This window comes from Mirounga angustirostris, unplaced genomic scaffold, assembly GCF_029215605.1.
Source record: "Mirounga angustirostris isolate CCGP_5_RB_7025 unplaced genomic scaffold, mMirAng1.0.hap1 SCAF_4, whole genome shotgun sequence".
Classification (NCBI taxonomy): domain Eukaryota; kingdom Metazoa; phylum Chordata; class Mammalia; order Carnivora; family Phocidae; genus Mirounga; species Mirounga angustirostris.
Genome location: NW_026991712.1, coordinates 183026104 through 183044439, shown reverse-complemented (window position 1 = coordinate 183044439; position 18336 = coordinate 183026104). Strand labels below are relative to the sequence as shown.

General features: G+C 49.0%; 1 protein-coding gene across 2 annotated transcripts in view; it reads right to left on the bottom strand.

Annotated features, from left to right (window-relative positions):
• Positions 1–11736, bottom strand: part of CTNNBIP1 (catenin beta interacting protein 1) — a 50219-nt gene extending 38483 nt beyond the window's left edge. The window contains exon 1 of one of the 2 annotated variants that reach the window (XM_064589956.1): positions 11526–11736. The gene's annotated coding sequence lies outside the window, so the exon portion shown is untranslated. The remainder of the gene's footprint in view (positions 1–11525) is intronic. The other variant, XM_045898744.3, reaches the window with a different exon arrangement.
• Positions 11737–18336: the final 6600 nt, after the last annotated feature.

Genomic DNA, 18336 nt, shown 5'->3' with positions numbered 1-18336 from the left:
ATTTGCACCCCCAAGGAATTTCATATTGACTCAGTAGTATTCTGTGATGTACACCCATGTCCCAGTTTCCAAGCCGCCCTGTGTGGCCATCACTGGTTTTCTTTAATTTTTTTAAAGATTTTATCTATTTATTTTTAAATAAAGATTTTATTTATTTATTTGACAGAGAGACAGACAGCGAGTGAGGGAACACAAGCAGGGGGAGCGGGAGAGGGAGAAGCAGGCTTCCCGCTCCGGCCATCACTGGTTTTCAATCCAGGATCCAATGGAGGATCTCAAGTGCATTCAATCCCCACGCTCTTTCACCTCCCTTAGCCTGGAATGGTTCACCAGCTTTTCTTTGTCTATCATGACATGAACATTTTTTAGAGTCCAGGAACGTAGTCTTTAGGACATCCCACAATCTAGATTTGCCTAAGAATCCCTAGAATTAAGAATAAGACTAACTGTTTGGCAAGAAGCTATCACAGCTGTTGCCAACACCCCACTGGAGGCACCCAATCCTGGTTCGCCCCATCTCTGGTGATGCCAGGTTTGATCCCTTGGTTGTGGAACAAAGTTTTAAATATCTAAAATAGAGGGGCGCCTGGGTGGCTCAGTCGTTAAATGTCTGCCTTTGGCTCAGGTCATGATCCCAGGGTCCTGGGATTGAGCCCCGCGTCGGGCTCTCTGCTCCGCGGGAAGCCTGCTTCTCCCTCTCCCACTCCCCCTGCTTGTGTTCCCTCTCTCGCTGTGTCTCTCTCTGTCAAATAAATAAAATCTTATAAAAAAATAATAAATATCTAAAATAAAGAGTAGGTATATTGCATGAAAATGCAGGAAAACAGTGGGACAAGAAAATAGTATGAAATGAAACCCAAACATTATAAAAGATTTTAAAATCTGATCATATAAAATCAAAACTCTATGCATGGAAAGAAATATATAATCAAAAGAATGATGACAAATTGTTGAGCTATGTGTAATGTATATCACAGCCATAGGACAAACTTTTTTTTTTTTTAGATTTTATTTATTTATTTGACAGAGAGAGAGCACACAAGCAGGGGAGCGGGAGAGGAAGAAGCAGGCTCCCCACTGAGCAGGGAGCCCGATGCGGGGCTCGATCCCAGGACCCTGGGATCATGATCTGAGCCGAAGGCAATTGCTGAACAACTGAGCCACCCAGGCGCCCCAAGACAAACTTTCTTAATATATAAAGAACACCTGTTGATCAATAAGAAAAGACTGCCAGCTCAAGAAAGAAATGAGCTAACAGTGTAACACATTGCTCATAAATGGCTCTTGAAGCTATGAACTGAAAAATTCCTCTATTTCTTCATAAGGAAAATGCAAATTAAAATGATAATGAAATACCATTTCTAACCTATCAGATTATCAACAATTAAACAGTTTGACAGCTGGGGTGCCTGCGTGGCTCAGTTGTTTAAGCATCTGCCTTTGGCTCAGGTCATGATCCCGGAATCCTGGGATCGAGCCCCTCTTCGGGCTCCCTGTGAGAGCCTGCTTCTCTCTCTCCCTGCTGCTCCCCCTGCCTGTACTCTCTCTCTCTGTCAAATAAATAAATAAAATCTTAAAAAAAAAAAAGTGTTTTTTTAATTTTTTTTAAGATTTTATTTATTTATTTGAGACAGAGAGAATGAGAGAGAGAGAGCACATGAGAGGGGGAGGGTCAGAGGGAGAAGCAGGCTCCCTGCTGAGCAGGGATCCCGATGCGGGACTCGATCCCAGGACTCCAGGATCATGACCTGAGCCGAAAGCAGTCGCTTAACCAACTGAGCCACCCAGGCGCCCCCCCCCCCAAAAAAAGTTGACAACTTCTGCCAAGGGATGGGGGAAATAGGTATTCGTGTACAGTTTTAATGGGCATATAAAATGTTACCATCTCCACGAGAATGAGTTGACAATACTGCAAATCTAAATTTTTTAAAATATTTTTTATTTATTTATTTGACAGAGAGAGACACAGTGAGAGAAGGAACACAAGCAGGGGGAGTGGGAGAAGGAGAAGCAGGCCTCCCGCCAAGCAAGGAGCCCAGTGCGGGGCTTGATCCCAGGACCCCGGGACCATGACCTGAGCCGAAGGCAGACGCTTAACGACTGAGCCACCAGGTGCCCTGACGATACTGCAAATCTAAACAGATGCACCCTTTGCTCTGGCAATTCAGCTAGAATTTATCCTATAGATACCCTTAAGTGCACAAAAATGTGTATATAAGAATATTCCTTGTTAATAGTAATAAAAGAAAACTTTAAAAGCTCACCAACAGGGGACTGGTTTTAAGAAATTAAAATACAACCGATCAGGGCGCCTGGGTGGCTCAGTTGGTCAAGTGTCTGCCTTCGACTCAGGTCATGATCCCAGAGTCCTGGGATTGAGCCCCGCATCGGGCTCCCTGCTCAGTGGGGAGCCTTCTTCTCCCTCTCCTGCACCCCCCCCCCCCCGCTTGGGCTCTCTCTTTGTCAAATAAATAAAATAAAAAATCTTTAAAAAAATAAAATAAAATACAACCAATCAAAAGAATGCCATGGAACCATTAAAATGAGTAAGACAGTTCTAAATGACCTTAGATATAACTTAACTTCTCCATGCCTCAGTTTACTCATCTGCAAACTGCAGACAATAATAGTACTTAGTTCACAGGACTTTTGTGAGTAAATGAGTAATATAAGTAAAGCACTTTTAACAATACCCAGCACACATGGGGCATCTGATCTCAGGGTCACGAGTTCAAGCCCCACACAGGGCGTGGAGTCTATTTAAAAAAAGAAAAGAAAAGAAAGGAATACCCAGCACACAAGAAGTGCTGGAGAGGTATTAGCTGAATGATGACAGTGATGACGGTGTTGGTACAGAATGAGTTCCAGTACTTATTGTGAGGTGAAAATAACAAGATGCAGAACACTGTGTATGACAGGTGTGCAAACAAACAGGGCACGTCAGGCATGCGTGTGTGATCACGCTTGTGCACGAAGCATGCGCACACATGTAGAATGTCTCTGGTTAAGACACACAGGACACTGGCTGAGAGCGGTCTCTTTTGGGGCTGGGAAGCCAGGAAGGAAGACTATATGGCCTTTTGAATTCTATACTATGTCTCGATGACCCAGGCCAAAAGAAATGAATGCTATTTTTTAAAGGAAGGGGAAGGGGGTCCGAAGACAAGAATAAGAGAGAGCTCTTCCTCTGGGTGGTCCCACCGGCCCAGGAAGTGCTTAGTGGGGGGCATTCAAGCTCCTCTGTCGTGGCTCTCAGGCCTAACAAACCTCTTCTCGCCCTACGAGACAGAACGTGGGCAGCCGACAGCTGCGGCAAAAATGAGGTGACGGGGCACACAGCCTCTCGGGCAGAGCGGCCGCTTCACCCTGGGGGGTACAGAAGGACTCTGTACTTGTCCTGACCGACTCCGCTCTCCCGTGAGCTCCAGAAGGCTGCTCTGTGCAGGAAAGCAGAGCCAGGGCCCTGGAGAGACACCCCCACAGCCGACCTGCGGGCTTGTAGGCCCCACCACGTCCTCCTAAAAATCACCGGCACCCCATCTTCCTCCAACTCCAGCGATCGGCTGGAGGAACACCGTGTGCCTTGAGAGGCCCCTGGGCAGCGGCAACAGCGGGGACAGACACGGGTGGGGGGTGAGGGGGAGACGACACAGTCTCTGTCTCAGTTGGGAAGCTGAGCACACGGTCTGAGGTCATGGCTTACCCAAGCTGACCTTGGCAGTTGCCCTACCACCTTTTGCTCCCACCTTTGTAAATACGATTGGATCATTCCGGGGCTCAGAACTACCACTTTTACCTGCTTAAAACCCCCAAATCATCTTGGTAGTTTTCACATCTCCATGGCTATAAATCAGCCTTCTTCCACCCACCCCCCCATCCCCACAGGAGAAACAAAATCACAAAGAGAAAAATCATTCAAATGTTCTCTACCTGAAGAGAATAAAAGAAACCTGGAAGGTCCGAAACACGTTTCAGTTCATATTCCTGCGCAGAAGAACATTCTGTGAGAGGCGAGGGTCAGGAGGGGTTTGTGGGAAGCCAGGGCTGCCTGGAGCAGGGGGCTGTGAGCCTTGGTCTGGGTAGGGGGGCTGTCAAGGCAAACCCATGTCCTTGGAAACCGGGCCTCTGGTTTGCCTGGTGATTTAGCAGGAAGAACAAGGGTGGGGCCCACATCAGGAAAGGTGTTTGAACCCACAGGGATCCTGACTCCCACAGGAAGCCTCGCTTGCAGAATCCAGGACTGCGGGATGATGAGGCAGTAACTTCATCTGTCTTGGAGCTGTTATTCAGCTCAGGGGCACGGACCACAGGATTCCAGCAGCAAGAAACATGTGGGTGGGATACTCAGGAGATACTCGGGCCTGAAAAAAACCTTAATTGGAGCTGGTCTCCAAAAGCCTCCCACCCAGCTCTCCACATGGGAGAGGACATGGAAGTGGGTCACATTCTCCCGGCTGAACCAGCGTCACTGTGGGCTCCAGCCACACTTAAAGAAGTCGGGGGGGGGCGCCTGGGTGGTTCAGTCGTTAAGTGTCTGCCTTCAGCTCGGGTCATGATCCCAGGGTCCTGGGATCGAGCCCAGCATCGGGCTCCCTGCTCATCAGGAAGCCTGCTTCTCTCTCTTCCACTTACCCTGCTTGTATTCTCTCTCTGGCTGTCACTCTCTGTCAAATAGATAAATAAAATCTTTAAAAAAAAAAAAAAAGTCCAGGGACACTGAGTGACCTGGCCTTCTTGCCGGGCCGGCCATTTCCTCCTGATCCGGCAGCAAATGGTGATGAGCCCCCAGGCGGAAGGGGCAGCTGATTAGCCCCAGGAAGGCAGTGACATGTTAGGGGCCGGGTGAAAGTAACATCACCCAGGAGTATGCTGTCCTGGGTCTTCCTCTTACTCTGAATATGGGCAGATGCCTCTGCCAGTCCTTTGCCCTCTCCACCCCAGCCCTGCTGGAGGGACAGAGGAAGAACGCTGTGTGCTTTCCCATGACCTGCTGGGCCTCCATGACCTCACTCTTTGAAGGGATCCTGAGGCCTGATGCTGGGAAGACTTGGGGAAGAAATAACCCTCCCACCCCACTGTGCATAAATTGACCCCACACAGGTGTTTACAGGCACCAGTCCCCTCGGGAACCCCGTGGGCCTGCCGGAGAGCACCAAGCACTAGCCCCACAGCCCACCCGCTGCCATATACCTGCTTTCCAGAGTTGGCAGAGGGAGACCTGACAGGCAGGAGAGACAAGGCATAAAGAAAGGCACCAGATTGGTGGCATAAATTAAAAAAAAAAAAAAAAATTTGGGAAGAGCCTATGATCATTCCCTCCTGACTTGAACTCATGTAACAAAGGGTTGAGGCTTTCAGTAGAAATGAGTTCTTACTGCCCACACCAAGTGCAGCTTTTGTTAAGCATGACATAGAAGGGCTCTAATCTATTAGCTCTCCCCTTGCTCTTCTGGGAAGCCAAACACAGTCCTCCACCTTAAGGCCCACCTAGGGCAGGTACCCAGGGGAGCCAACGTGTACACCTGGAAATTATATCCTCACTCTTCCCTGAGAGTTCAAAACATTCACCAACACATTCTTTCTTTATTCACATGACTCTATCTAGATAATAAGCCTCTTGGCCCTAGACTGTAAGCTTTGCATGGGGAAGAACTATTTTTACTCTGCTCATCACAATATCCCCAGTGCCTACCATGGAGCCCAGATCGTAATAAAAGTTCTGTAAATATTTATTAATTGAATCAGTGATTCATTAGAAGGAAGGAGGGTAGGAAGAAGGACAAATGGAGGAAGTCCATCACTTCTTGGTATCTCTGTGTTTTTGGCTTATCTTATAAAGACATCATAGCCAGGATTAGAAACCAAGCCCTTTATCCCCCTTCTCTGCCTTGCCATCAGTAGTCCTCAATCATGTTATGAGGCATGCAGATCTGCTTACAGAAACTTATACACTACGACACAACCAGGAAAAACAGAGAAACAATCATGACCCTCAATCCTTACGAAACTTCGGAAGGAGGAAAACAATGCTTTGGTCCAGTTGTGTCCACCACGCAAGGACACCTCTCCCTCTGGGGACTGTTGTCTTTCCCTTTTAACAAGGCTTCATGGAGGATCAGGGCATAATGGGTCTTTAATAACCGAGTTATAACAGCAATTGGTGCTCGGCGCCCTTTCATAAAAGAAGTTCAAAAGCACTTTGGCTCAAACATCACAATGCCCCTGGGACCTCTGAAGGTACAAGTATCATTATCCCCATTTACAGTTGGGGAAAGTAAGGTAAAGGGAGGTTAATTAGCTTGCCCAAGGTCAGATGAGACAGGGAAAGGGTATAGGATTCAAACCCTTTGCAGCAGGCAGTCAGCTAACTCTGGCTACCTGAACAGTGTCACCCATGCTGGGCTTGAGAGACTTTTCTCTTCTCTACTGTTTCTGCTGAGAAGCAGTATCTAACATGGGGCTCTGAGCTCGTGACCAGGAGACACACTGCCTAGGTTTGAATCCTGACTCTGTTCCTGACTAGCTTGATCTCTAACAAATTACTTAACTGTTGCGGGCCTCAGCGTCTGAATATGTAAAATGGAACTAATGGTGCGATCTCCAAAACCAGGGTGAGGATTAAATGAGATAATGTATGTAAAATGCCATTTTCATTCATTTTCTCAATGAGCACACATCACTCTCATTGAAAAAAAAATTACTTGAAAAAAGGGCTGCACCCACCCTGGGCTTAGTTTTTACAAGGCTGCAGATGACATACAACTAACAGGCATTTTGGATTCTGCCAATGAAATGTCCCAGGAGCCTGAAAGTGACTTGCAACACCAAGTTTAGATCCCCGCTGACGTGTGTTGGCCCCTCAAGGTTAGCAGAGCAAGTGGCATCATGAACACCAACTGACAAAGGGGATGCCTGAATGAGAAGCCAGCCAACAGCACCCCGTCTAACGAGGCCAACTCTGGATTCCTGGCCAACCGAACCCCTGGGTTCTAAATGCCATTTCTCTGAGTGCTCTGCTGAGCTTCCCAGCTGCACTCAGCCCAGACCAAAGACAGCCAATGCCTTCTAGGTAGCACCTTGTTCCTGCTCAAACAGGTGTTCATGGGTGACAGGTGTGGCCAAACCCTCTATAGAGGGCCAGGTGATACTGAGCAGGGGCCTGGAAGAGAAGTGGTGGTGGGCTGGGGGGAGACAGCTACCTAGTCAATCTCAACAAAGATGCTGTGACATACATGTGTGTGGACATCCCTGATGCACACATGGAGACCAACAGCAAAACTCCGTTATTTCAGTGTCACTGCCAAGATAAGCTTTAACTCGGGGCGCCTGGGTGGCTCAGTCGGTTAGGCATCTGCCTTTGGCTCAGGTCACAACCTTGGGGTCCTGGGATCAAGCCCTGTATCGGGCTCCCTGCTCATCGGAGAGCCTGCTTCTCCCTCTCCCTCTGCCTGCCGCTCCCCCTGCTTGTGCTCTCTCTCTAAATAAATAAATAAATAAAACCTTTAAAAAAATAAAAAGGTGGGAGAGGTATTTAATTAAAAAAAAAGAAGCTTTAACTCCTACAGAGAAGAGCAGAGAACATACGACACGCCACGGTATAAGGCAAGATGCTATGAGCTGGCAATGCTCATTCATTCAACTCAAGAAACTGATTATCCTCATTCTTGGCGGGGGGGGGGGGGGTGGGGAAGAAGGCTCAAAGGAATCTGCAAGACATACACATACGTGTGCATGCGCATGCGTGCACACACACACACACACACACACAGAAATGAGAGAAATGAGGAACCTGATGGGAATAAAGTCAACACTGCTAGCCTGCTGGCCTCCAAAAGCCTTCCCAGGACAAGGAGAACCCACTCACTGCTCTTGCTAGCATCCTGCTCTTTGTCCTAGCATGAACCCTCAAGGAAGAGTTCTCATGCAGTGACTTCCCACTTCAGAATTGATGAGTAAGATCCAAATTCCTCACCATGGCCACAGATCCAGCCTCTGTCAACTCCTCGGTCACCACACTCCAGCCCCACTGGACTTATGGCTCCTGCTGTCCTCTGTGCCCATCAGCCGGGTCCCCGTTCAAAGTCACCTCCTAAGAGCGAGCTAGAGTTCTGATCCCAACCCCTATCCCAGTCATCTCCATCTTAGTGCCCTGTTTTATTCTCCCCATATCTCTTTTCACCATCCTGTATTATTTTGTTTACCTATTTACTATTTGTCTCTCCCACCAGAGTATAATCTACATTAGACTACGGATCCTGGTGATCTTATTCTTGGCTCTATCCCCAGCACCTACCACAGGGCCTGGCATAAAGTAGATGTTCAATACGTCATTCAATTTAACAAATATTTACTGAGTGCCTACAAAGTTTAGACACTGGACTACAACAGTAGACCAAAAAAAAAAAAAAAAAGACAAAATCTCTGCCCTCAAAGAGCTTCTGGTGGCAAATAAGAAACAGATAAATAACAGTGAAACGATAACTACTACTTCAACCAACCACATACTAAGTCTTTGGTGCTGTTCTAAGCATCTGATAGGTATGACCTAATTTAATCCTCCCAACAACTCCCTGAAGGATTAGTATTTTACAGATGGGGAAACTGAGGCACAGGGAGGTTAAGTTACTTGCTGAAGGTCACGTAGCTTATAATGGCAGAAACCAAGATCCAAACCCAGATAGTCATGGCACAAAGTCCATGCTCTGATTAAGAGCTACACTTCAGGGCGCCTGGGTGGCTCAGTTGGTTAAGTGACTGCCTTCGGCTCAGGTCATGATCCTGGAGTCCCTGGATCGAGTCCCACATCGGGCTCCCTGCTTGGCGAGAAATAAATTCTTTAAAAAAAAAAAAAAAAAGAAGAGCTACAGTTCAGCTTTGCTGAGTGTTGAATAAGGACTCGGCCAGCGGCCCCCACAGCTGTTCTCTGTAGGCAGGGCTGGAGAGAGAGCAGATCCATCGAGGAGGGGCTGCCCTGTTCTGTGAGCTCAGTGAGGTGGAGACAGCTGGCTTTACCAGCGTACTGCTCCCTGGATGAGAAGGGATCTGCAGGGAAGTGTGGTCTGATGACAAGACAGGGACGGGGCCAGGATTCCTGGCTTCTAGTTCTAGGTGCTGAGACACCCAGACAAGTCAACTAATATTTGATGAGTTTATTTTTTGTGCAGGACACTGATCTTGATGTTAGGAGCGACGCAAAGATGAATCCACCAGAGATCCTAGCCTCAGAAAGCTGAGAGTCATGCAGGTACATTTGGAGCTGAAAGAGAAGTCGACATTGGCAGGTGCCACTAAAAAATGTACAAACTGCTATGGGATTTCAGGAGTCACATAGCCTCTAGGGGCCACAGGTCCCCAGCCAGAAAAGAGGGGGCTGGCCTACACAACCCCCAAGGTCCTCTGCCTCTCACATGTTCTGACAGCACAGTTTGGGAGCAGTACAGAGATCAAGTTTTATTCTGGTTAATAGTTCAAGTACATGGCCACTGACTGGTCCTCTCATCTACCATGAGAACAGTCCCAATTTCTCTGAGCAACATCTTACAGCATCGGCAGGGCAATAAAAATACTCTCATTTCCATAATGCAGCCAGATATGGGAACGAAGCCCAGTGTGTTCTGCGCTCCTCCACCTCTAACTGGTTTTTAAACCCACAAACCCTCTTCCATCAAGGAGGGGGTGACCCTTCCGTGAGCACATTGTTATTACGTGGAGCCCACTCCCTATTCACCTTGTTCTTGTCTATATCCCTAGAGTCTAGCACAGTACGTGGCTCACAATATGGGGCTGAGCAAGTTAGCTGGACTAAACCTGAGTATGATCTAGAAATTATCTGCTAGACGTATAAATCCGAGTCAGTGTTTCCTGAAGTTTTGCTTTTCACTTCACTTTTACTACCCCCAGCCTGGTCCCCCAGGTCACCACCGTCTCTCGCCCAGAAGGTGCACTACTCTATCTCCCAACTGGTATCCCTGCTTCTACCTTTGTGCCTTACAATCCAGTCCCTATACAACAGCCAGAACGGATCTTTGAAAGCTTAGATCTTATCACCTCTCTGCTTAAAATCCTCTAACAACTTCTAACTGCACTTGGAATAAGATCCAAACTGGTCCTTCATAGCACTTAACGCCACTAAAATTATTTTGTCTGCTTATTTGTTTACTCCCTCCTCTTTAGAGTGTCCGCTTCGGGCGGGCAGGGGCTGGGTCTGTTTTCACCACTGGAGCCCCAGTGTTCAGCATGGTGCATGTCACATAGTGAGCACTCACCACTGATGGATAAGTCTCCATCTTATAGAGGCAACTTGTATTTACAAGGCCCACTAACTCCACCAGAAAACCATGAATGACACACTGACATTTAACAGCCAGCACCTTTTTTATGATTCAAAGTCCTGCTTTAAATCAGAGGAAACTGGTATCTTTGGACACTTTAATGGCCCAAAAGATGAGTATTACTTAGGGTCTAAAGCCAGGAACAAGAGCCCAGTAGTTGCAGCAGGGAGCTAAGATCCAAAGCACTTGGGAACAAAACCTGAGGACAAACTCTGACTTGCCTCCAGGTCCAATACTGACACAGCCCGTGCCTCAATTTACCCAGCAGCCGGCCAGGCACACTTCGCTAAGTTCTTTGAGTGACAGGAGACAAAATATTAACAGCTACAGCATACTTAGATTCTCAGATAGGAGGTGCTGCAAGCCACACATCTCATTATGCATAAAACTCTTGATTTGCTGCCAAGGCAAGCCTCCCCCGCCTTCCCAGGGGCTAACCTGACAGCAGGTACTGCTCAGACAAGTTCAGCACACGAGAGAGGGAGGCATGGGGGGCCTAACAGAGGTTGGGTGTCCAGGTTACCAGGCTCAAGAATAAGGAAGGTGGTTGGGTGGGGGTGACGAAAAGGAGGTGACAAGTGCAGTTTGGGGCTCCCAGTGGTTCATTTTGCAGGCTCACGCATGCACACCCGCCATACAGGTGAAACATGTGCCCGCAATGTGCACCTTCCAGGAACACTCACCGGGAGAGGTGGAATGGGGAAGCGACAGTTCAGGCACACGAGAGAGAGGAAGGGCGGCCCAGCGGCCAGACCTCGGCAGCATTTACTTTGGGGAAATATGCAGGGGCTCTATACAGAGGGTCGGGATGCTGAGCGTGGGGAGCAAGTGAGGGGACGGTCAGGAGGGCACGGGACCTGGAGTGCTGACAGACGGTGACAACCGCGCCGACGCTGTGGGGTGAACCACAGAGTGGGTGGCTCGGACACCTGTGGAGGCGCCCCCGGGGCGAAGGTGAGGACGGCTGGAGGGTGGTCTGTGGCGGGGTCGGGGGCGGCGAGCGGCGGGAGGCGGCGGCGACCAGCCGGGGCCAGGAGGCCGGGCCCAGACCAGGGCGCCGCGCCGGGGGCCAGCCAGGGGGTCCGAGAGGGGTCAGGGGCGCCCTCCGCGGCCCCTCCCCGGGAGACAAAGGGCCGGCGGCTCCCCCGAGCCCCGGCGCGGCGCTGTGGGCGCGGGGCCGGCCTCGGCGCTTACCTGGGCCGCCCGACCCGGCCGGGCCGGCGGGGGCTGCGGGTCCGCGCACGGCGCGCGGCGGCCTGTTCCGGGGCGCGCTCAGCCCGAGCAGCCGCGACGGCGGCAGCAGCAGCAGAGGCGGCGGCGGCGGCGGCGGCGGTGGCGGCGGCGGCAGCAGCGGCAGCAGCAGCAGCGGGAGCGGCCGCCAGAGCCTCCGCCTCCCGCTCCGTGAGTCACCGCGGCGGGGAGGGAGGGAGGCGCCAGGCCGCCGGGGGAGGGACCGGCGGAGGGGGCGGCACCTGGCTCCGCGCGGGCGGCGGAGGCGCGGCCACCGCAAGGCCCCGGGGTGTGGGGGGGGGATTTGGGGGGGAAGGAGGGCCGGGCGCCAGGGGAGGGACCTGAGGGTGGGGCGGGGCCGCGGGGCCGTGGGGCGCCCATTGGTTAAATCGGCCCATGGGGCGGGGCCTCCCGCCTACGGGGCGGGTGCTCGAGGGAGCGCGGGGACGCTCATTGGGCTCCTCGGGAGAAGGTGGGGCCAGGGATCCCGGGGCGGGGCCACGAGGTGGGCGGGTGGAAACAGGGTCGTGGGTAGTGGCCGAGCCTTGCTCAGAACGAAGGGGTGGAGCGGGGCGGGGGCGGGGAGGGTGGGCAGGGGCTCGGAGGAGGAGGCGGTCTGAGGGCGGAGCCCGGATTAAGGATGGAGCTGGCTCTGCGGTGAAGCGAGTCTGCCCGTCCCTAGCTGCTCCAGAAGCACAGAGATCCCGTAAAAATAATGGCCTCTCCCACACACGAGTCTGTGTTTAAAAATGGGAGCGGTCAGACGGGGCGGAATCCTCGGTGAGGCCGGTTTCTCCAGGACCCCTAAAAATCTGAAACGGACGAGGTTGCAAAACGTTTCGAGGCGTGGTCTTCCTGCGCGGTGTAACTGGGAACAGAGCTACCTTTGAAGCTGCTAGGCCCACTCCTGAATTGGACGCCTGTCTAACCTGGGATCCACGGAGCCCAGAAAGCTCAGGAATGGGCCTCCGTGGGTCCGTTCAACTTAAAACATCATGTATCTTCGTGGGGAGTACATTTGCCTGGGGAGAAAGGGTCCATGATTAAAATGTTTATCTGCTAGATGGCTCTGTCTGGAGAGAATACAGGGAGAAACAGCCCTTTTTGGGCAAAATATGAAATGCTTTGAACACCCACTTTCCCTTTTAAAGGGACGCGTGTCTTTAAGAGTGGCCTCATTTTCAACATTTTTAACAGTTACATAGTGTTACACTAACCACACTTTAGAAGCCCTCCTGCCCGGCTTTTCCAGCCTTTCCTTTCGCCTCTTTTCCGTCCCATCCTCTTCCGCTCCCCTCACATTTCTTCCCCATCCTTTTGCGAGAATAGTTTTTTTTTTTTACTTTATTGTGTTTACATTTTGTAATGTCCACATTACTCTTTTTGAGTTCATAACTATTTTAGTTACAACTGAGGAATATTTTATCAAAATTAGGTGGACTTTAAATAAAATTAAAGTCATGAGGGGCGCCTGGGCGTCTCAGTCGTTAAGCGTCTGCCTTAGGTTTAGGTCATGATCTCAGGATCCTGGGATCGAGCCCCGCATCGGGCTTCCTGCTCGGCGGGGAGCCTGCTTCTCCCTCTCCCACTCCCCCCTGCTTGTGTTCCCTCTGTCCCTGTCTCTGTCAAATAAATAAATAAAATCTTAAAAAAAAATTAAAGTCATGAGATTATGAACTCAAAGGCCAGAAATAGGTCCTCGTCATGTCTGTATCCCCATTAGTATCCAGGCTACTATGTCCGCGGCAAGGGCTCAACCAATATTTGCCCACACTGTACCAGCGGATCCTTCAAGTTTCCCATAGCACACCAATGCAAAAAATGTACACATTCAGATTATTATGTAAATATTGATGTTTAAACAAATGAATTAAAACTAAACAAGTTGCTTGGTATTCAAGACATAATGTATAAATGCATTTTTTTTAAAGATTTTATTTGTTTAGGGGCGCCTGGGTGGCTCAGTCATTAAGCGTCTGCCTTCGGCTTAGGTCATGATCCCAGGATCCTGGGATCAAGCCCCACATCAAGCTCCCTGCTCCGTGGGAAGCCTGCTTCTCCCTCTCCTCCTCCCCCTGCTTGTGTACCTTCTCCCGCTGTGTCTTGCCCTGTCAAATAAATAAATAAAATCTTTAAAAAAAAAAAAGATTTTATTTGTTTATTTGAAAGAGCCAGCACAAGCAGGGGGAGCGGCAGACGGAGAGGGAGAAACAGGCTCCCCGCTGAGCAAGGAACCCGGCAGGGGGCTGGATCACAGGACCCTGGGATCATGACCCTAGCCGAAGGCAGACACTTAACCAACTGAGCCACCCAGGTGCCCCAGCATATGTCTTTTAAAAAATGTATGCATTTTATTGGGGCGCCTGGGTGGCTCAGTTGGTTAAGCAACTGCCTTCAGCTCAGGTCATGATCCTGGAGTCCCGGGATGGAGTCCGGCATCCGACTCCCTGCTCAGCGGGGAGTCTGCTTCTCCCTCTGATCTTCCCCCTCTCATGCTCTCTGTCTCCCATTCTCTCTCAGATAAATAAAAAAATAAAATTAAATTAAAAAAAATTTATGCATTTTATTTATTTATTTGTCAGAGAGAGAGAGATACAGAGAGAAAGAGCACAAGCAGGGAGGAGCGGCAGGCAGAGGGAAAAGCAGGCTCCCCACTGAGCAAGAAGCCCTACATGGGGTTTGATCACAGGACCCTGGGATCATGACCTGAACCAAAGGCAGATGCTTAACCCACTGAGCCCACCCAAGTGTCCCAATAAATAAAATCTTCAAAAAAATAAAATAAAAAATAAAAGACATACGCTTGGGGCGCCTGGGTGGCTCAGTCTGTTGGGTGTCTGCCTTCGGCTCAGGTTATGGTCCCAGGGTTCTGGGATCAAGTTTGGTGTCGGGCTCCCAGCTCAGTGAGGAGCTTGCTTCTCCCTCTTCCCCTTGCTCTTGCTCTCTCTCTCAAATAAATAAATAATCTTTAAAAAAAAAAAAAAGACATATGCTTAAGGATAAAGGTGGAAAAGGAATGCAGAAGATGAAAATGTGTCCGTGTGAAATAATGGATGCTTTTCCTTTTTTCAAATTTTTCATAAATCTATTGTTTTTATAGTTCAAAGTTACAATAAGTTCATCATTATAGTCAGTCTCTCAACTAGCTACCCTTTCAGCTCCGAGCTAGAAAATTCTTCCTTTCTAGACAAGAGTATTACTTCAGGATTAACTCAGGCTCCACCCATCTGTAGGGTCTTAGAATGAAACACTGAAGGTTTAGGATGTAGGGAACATCTGTTAGTTCTGACAGTCCAGCACTGTCTCTTCCCCTTAGGAAACTGCTCCTCCTTACCCTCTACTCCCTAGAGGTCCCGAGGAGGCTATCAATTACAGTATTCTGCCCTCTCCTCTCCACAAAAAAAAAACAAACAGGAGAGACATGGGACCCAAGCTGGACCAGTCAAGTGCTACATTCTCTTGACTGCTGGCTAAGAAGCAGTCCCAAGCTGAACCAGTTGGAGTCCTTCCCTAAAACTTTCTTTTTTCTTTCTTTTATTAAAGATTTTATTTATTTATTTATTTAAGAGAGAGGACAAGCTGGGGGAGGGGCAGAGGGAGAGAGAGAGAAGCAGACTTCCCGCTAAGCAGAGAGCTGGTCTCAGAACTTGATCCCAGGACTCTGGGATCGTGACCTGAGCTAAAGGCAGCAGCTTAACCGACTGAGCCACCCAGGCACCCATTCCCTAAAACTTTCTGAATTGGAAATGAAGGGAAGCTCTCTTTCTCATTAGATCAAGAGCTAGAAGGATATGAACTCAAAAATGTTAGTATCATCTTCCACACACCACATGGAAAATTGTGAAAGAATAAGGCAATGTTACAAGACAGAAAGGGACCAATATTTGGAAGTAGGAAAAAGGAACAGGTAGAGAAGAAGAGAGACCTCTAACATCCACAGTTTCAGTAGACCTTGTACCAGCTCTGTTCACACCATCTCACACTTAATAGGTCCCCAAATAAGCCTCTCCCCCAGCACTCCCCACCTTGAGTAACTGCCACCACACTCCACACAGTTGCTTGCACTAGGAGCTTAAGTCTCCTTGACACGCTGTCTCCTTTATCCCTCATATCCAGTCCATATCATTTCTGCCCCCAAACCTCTTCTTGAATGTCCCCACTTCCCACCACCTCCACTTCTCTTAACCCATCATCAACTCTCATCCTGTCTCCAATAGTAACTTCCAAATGCTCTCTCCTTCAGGCTTTCCCTACCACCCCCAATCCATTTTCTTTTTCTTTTTTTTTTAAGATTTTATTTATTTATTTATTTGACAGAGAGAGAACAGACAGGGGGAGTGGCAGGCAGAGGGAGAAACAGGCTCCCCACTGAGCAGGGAGCCTGACATGGGGCTCGGTCCCAGAACCCCAGGATCATGACCTGAGCTGAAGGCAGACACTTAACAACTGAGCCACCCAGGCATCCCCCCATTGTCCTCCTTAAAATGTACCAATCTTGTCAGTCCTCTGCTATTCAATGACTTCTCTTCGTTTTCACGATGAAGTTCAAACTTTTTAGCATGGCTACAAAGCCCTGTGTCATCTGGCTCCAGTCTGATCTTGTAACTGGGCTTTGCTGACTGGGCTCCAGCCCCACGTAGGCCTTCTCTCTGTTCCTTGATCACAGGGTAATTTGTGCTTCATGACTTCTAGTTGTGCAGTTCCCTTTGCCTCAGTGGTTCTTCTCCACTTTTCCCTTCATCACATGACTGAATATTTGATCTTCTTTAAGAAGACTTTTATTTATTTATTTATTTTAAGATTTTACTTATTTATTTGACACACAGAGAGAGTGAGCACAAGCAAGAGGAGCAGCAGAGGGAGAGGGAGAAGCAGGCTTCCCGCTGAGGAGGGAGCCCGACACTGGGCTCAGTCCCAGGACCCCGGGATCATGACCTGAGCCGAAGGCAGATGCCTAACTGACTGAGCCACCCAGACGCCCCAAGAATTTTCTTAACCTGTGCTAGCCATACATTCCAGGAGGGCAAGGACGTCCCTGCAAACCACTCCCACCTAACACAGGATCTGGCACATGCAGATGTCCACCAAATATTGTTGCATGAATAAATAAATTAATAAAGCCCATTTAGATACCCTGCCCAGGACTGTCCCTTCCACTGGGCAGCCACTCCTGCTTGCCCAGCTCCACCCCCAACCCGAATGCTATCAACCCCTCCTCACTCTTCACTCATCACATTTATGATTCTGGATTTTATCCTTTCAGCTTTGGGGAGGGCCTCTCTGTGCTCCCAGACATGTATGTATCTTTAAATACTTGTTTTCCGGGGCCAAAAAAAATCTCTATCCTCTCTGCCAAAGGGATAACTATAACAGTAAAAAAATTTAGGCCACGTGTGAAACAACAGAGGAGCCACAGGCTTACGGGGAAGGAGAACTATTCTGAAGTAGGCTTGCCAAAAGGGGTCCTCAAGTTTTACCCCGTAAGATGGCCTTCCTGCCTAGGAGTTTAGCGAGTACAAAACGAGGATGGGAAAGAAAGGAAGAAACTTTGTACCAAATAAGGACAAGGTTTGGTAGTAAAGAAAAATGAGAACCCATTCTTTCTGTGTTTTGAGAACCACATTTTAAATATTAATTAATAATTTCCAGGAAAGGGCGCCTGGGTGGCTCAGTCGGTTAAGCGACTGCCTTCGGCTCAGGTCATGATCCTGGGGTCCCTGGATCGAGTCCCGCATCGGGCTCCCTGCTCAGCTGGGGGTCTGCTTCTCCCTCTGACCCTCCCCACTCTCATGCTCTATCTCATTCTCTCTCTCAAATAAATAAATAAAATCTTAAAAAAAATAAAAAATAAATAATTTCTAGGAAGATAGAAAATAATTTGTCTTTTGCTCTGGTCCCGATTTTTGTCTTCCAGTTTACATTTGGTGCATCTCTAACTTTTCGGAGGACAGAGCGATAAGGGGGCTAACGGCACAGCAGGCAAGGAGAGCCACAGTCATGCGCCATTCTCCTGTGTTTCGCGTTGCAGATGACTTGTCATCTAATTTTACTTTGGAGATAATAAGGAATTATTAAACACAATGATGAAAGCATTTTGTAGATCAGTGAATATACATATTTTGTGTCACAAGTGGGCTATGTGCAGCTGTGAACATTTGGCTCTCTGCCAACCTGTCCCTAGAGCGTTGGTTTCTGCATGGGTAGATCCTAAATCACAGAACTCTGTTCGTATTGCACTTGGGAACAACAGAAAGAAACGATTATTCATTTCTTTGGCTGAGGGTAGACCAACATGTCTTGTAAATGTATTTTGTCTGTGCAGAAACATTTTACTTTATTTTTTAAAGATTTTATTTATTTATTAGAGAGAGAGAGAGAGATCACAAGCAGGGGAGAAGGGTAGAGGGAGAAGCAAACTCTCCGCTGAGCAGGGAGCCCGATGTGGGGCTCAATCCCAGGACCCTGGGATCATGACCTGAGCCGAAGGCAGACATTTAACCGACTGAGCCACCCAGGCGCCCCTGTGCAGAAACACTTTAATCACCTAGTAAAGACAAACCAACACAGGACTCCAATCTGGATCCAAATACTCAGCTTATCACCCTTTAAGCATACTAGTCTGTCACCTTTCTCCCCCTGCCGATTATCGTCCAAAATTACTATCCCAGGGGCGCCTGGGTGGCTCAACCAGTTAAGCATCTGCCTTCAGCTCAGGTCATGATCTCAGGGGCCTGGGATTGAGCCCCAAATTGGACTCTCTGCTCGGTGGGGAGTC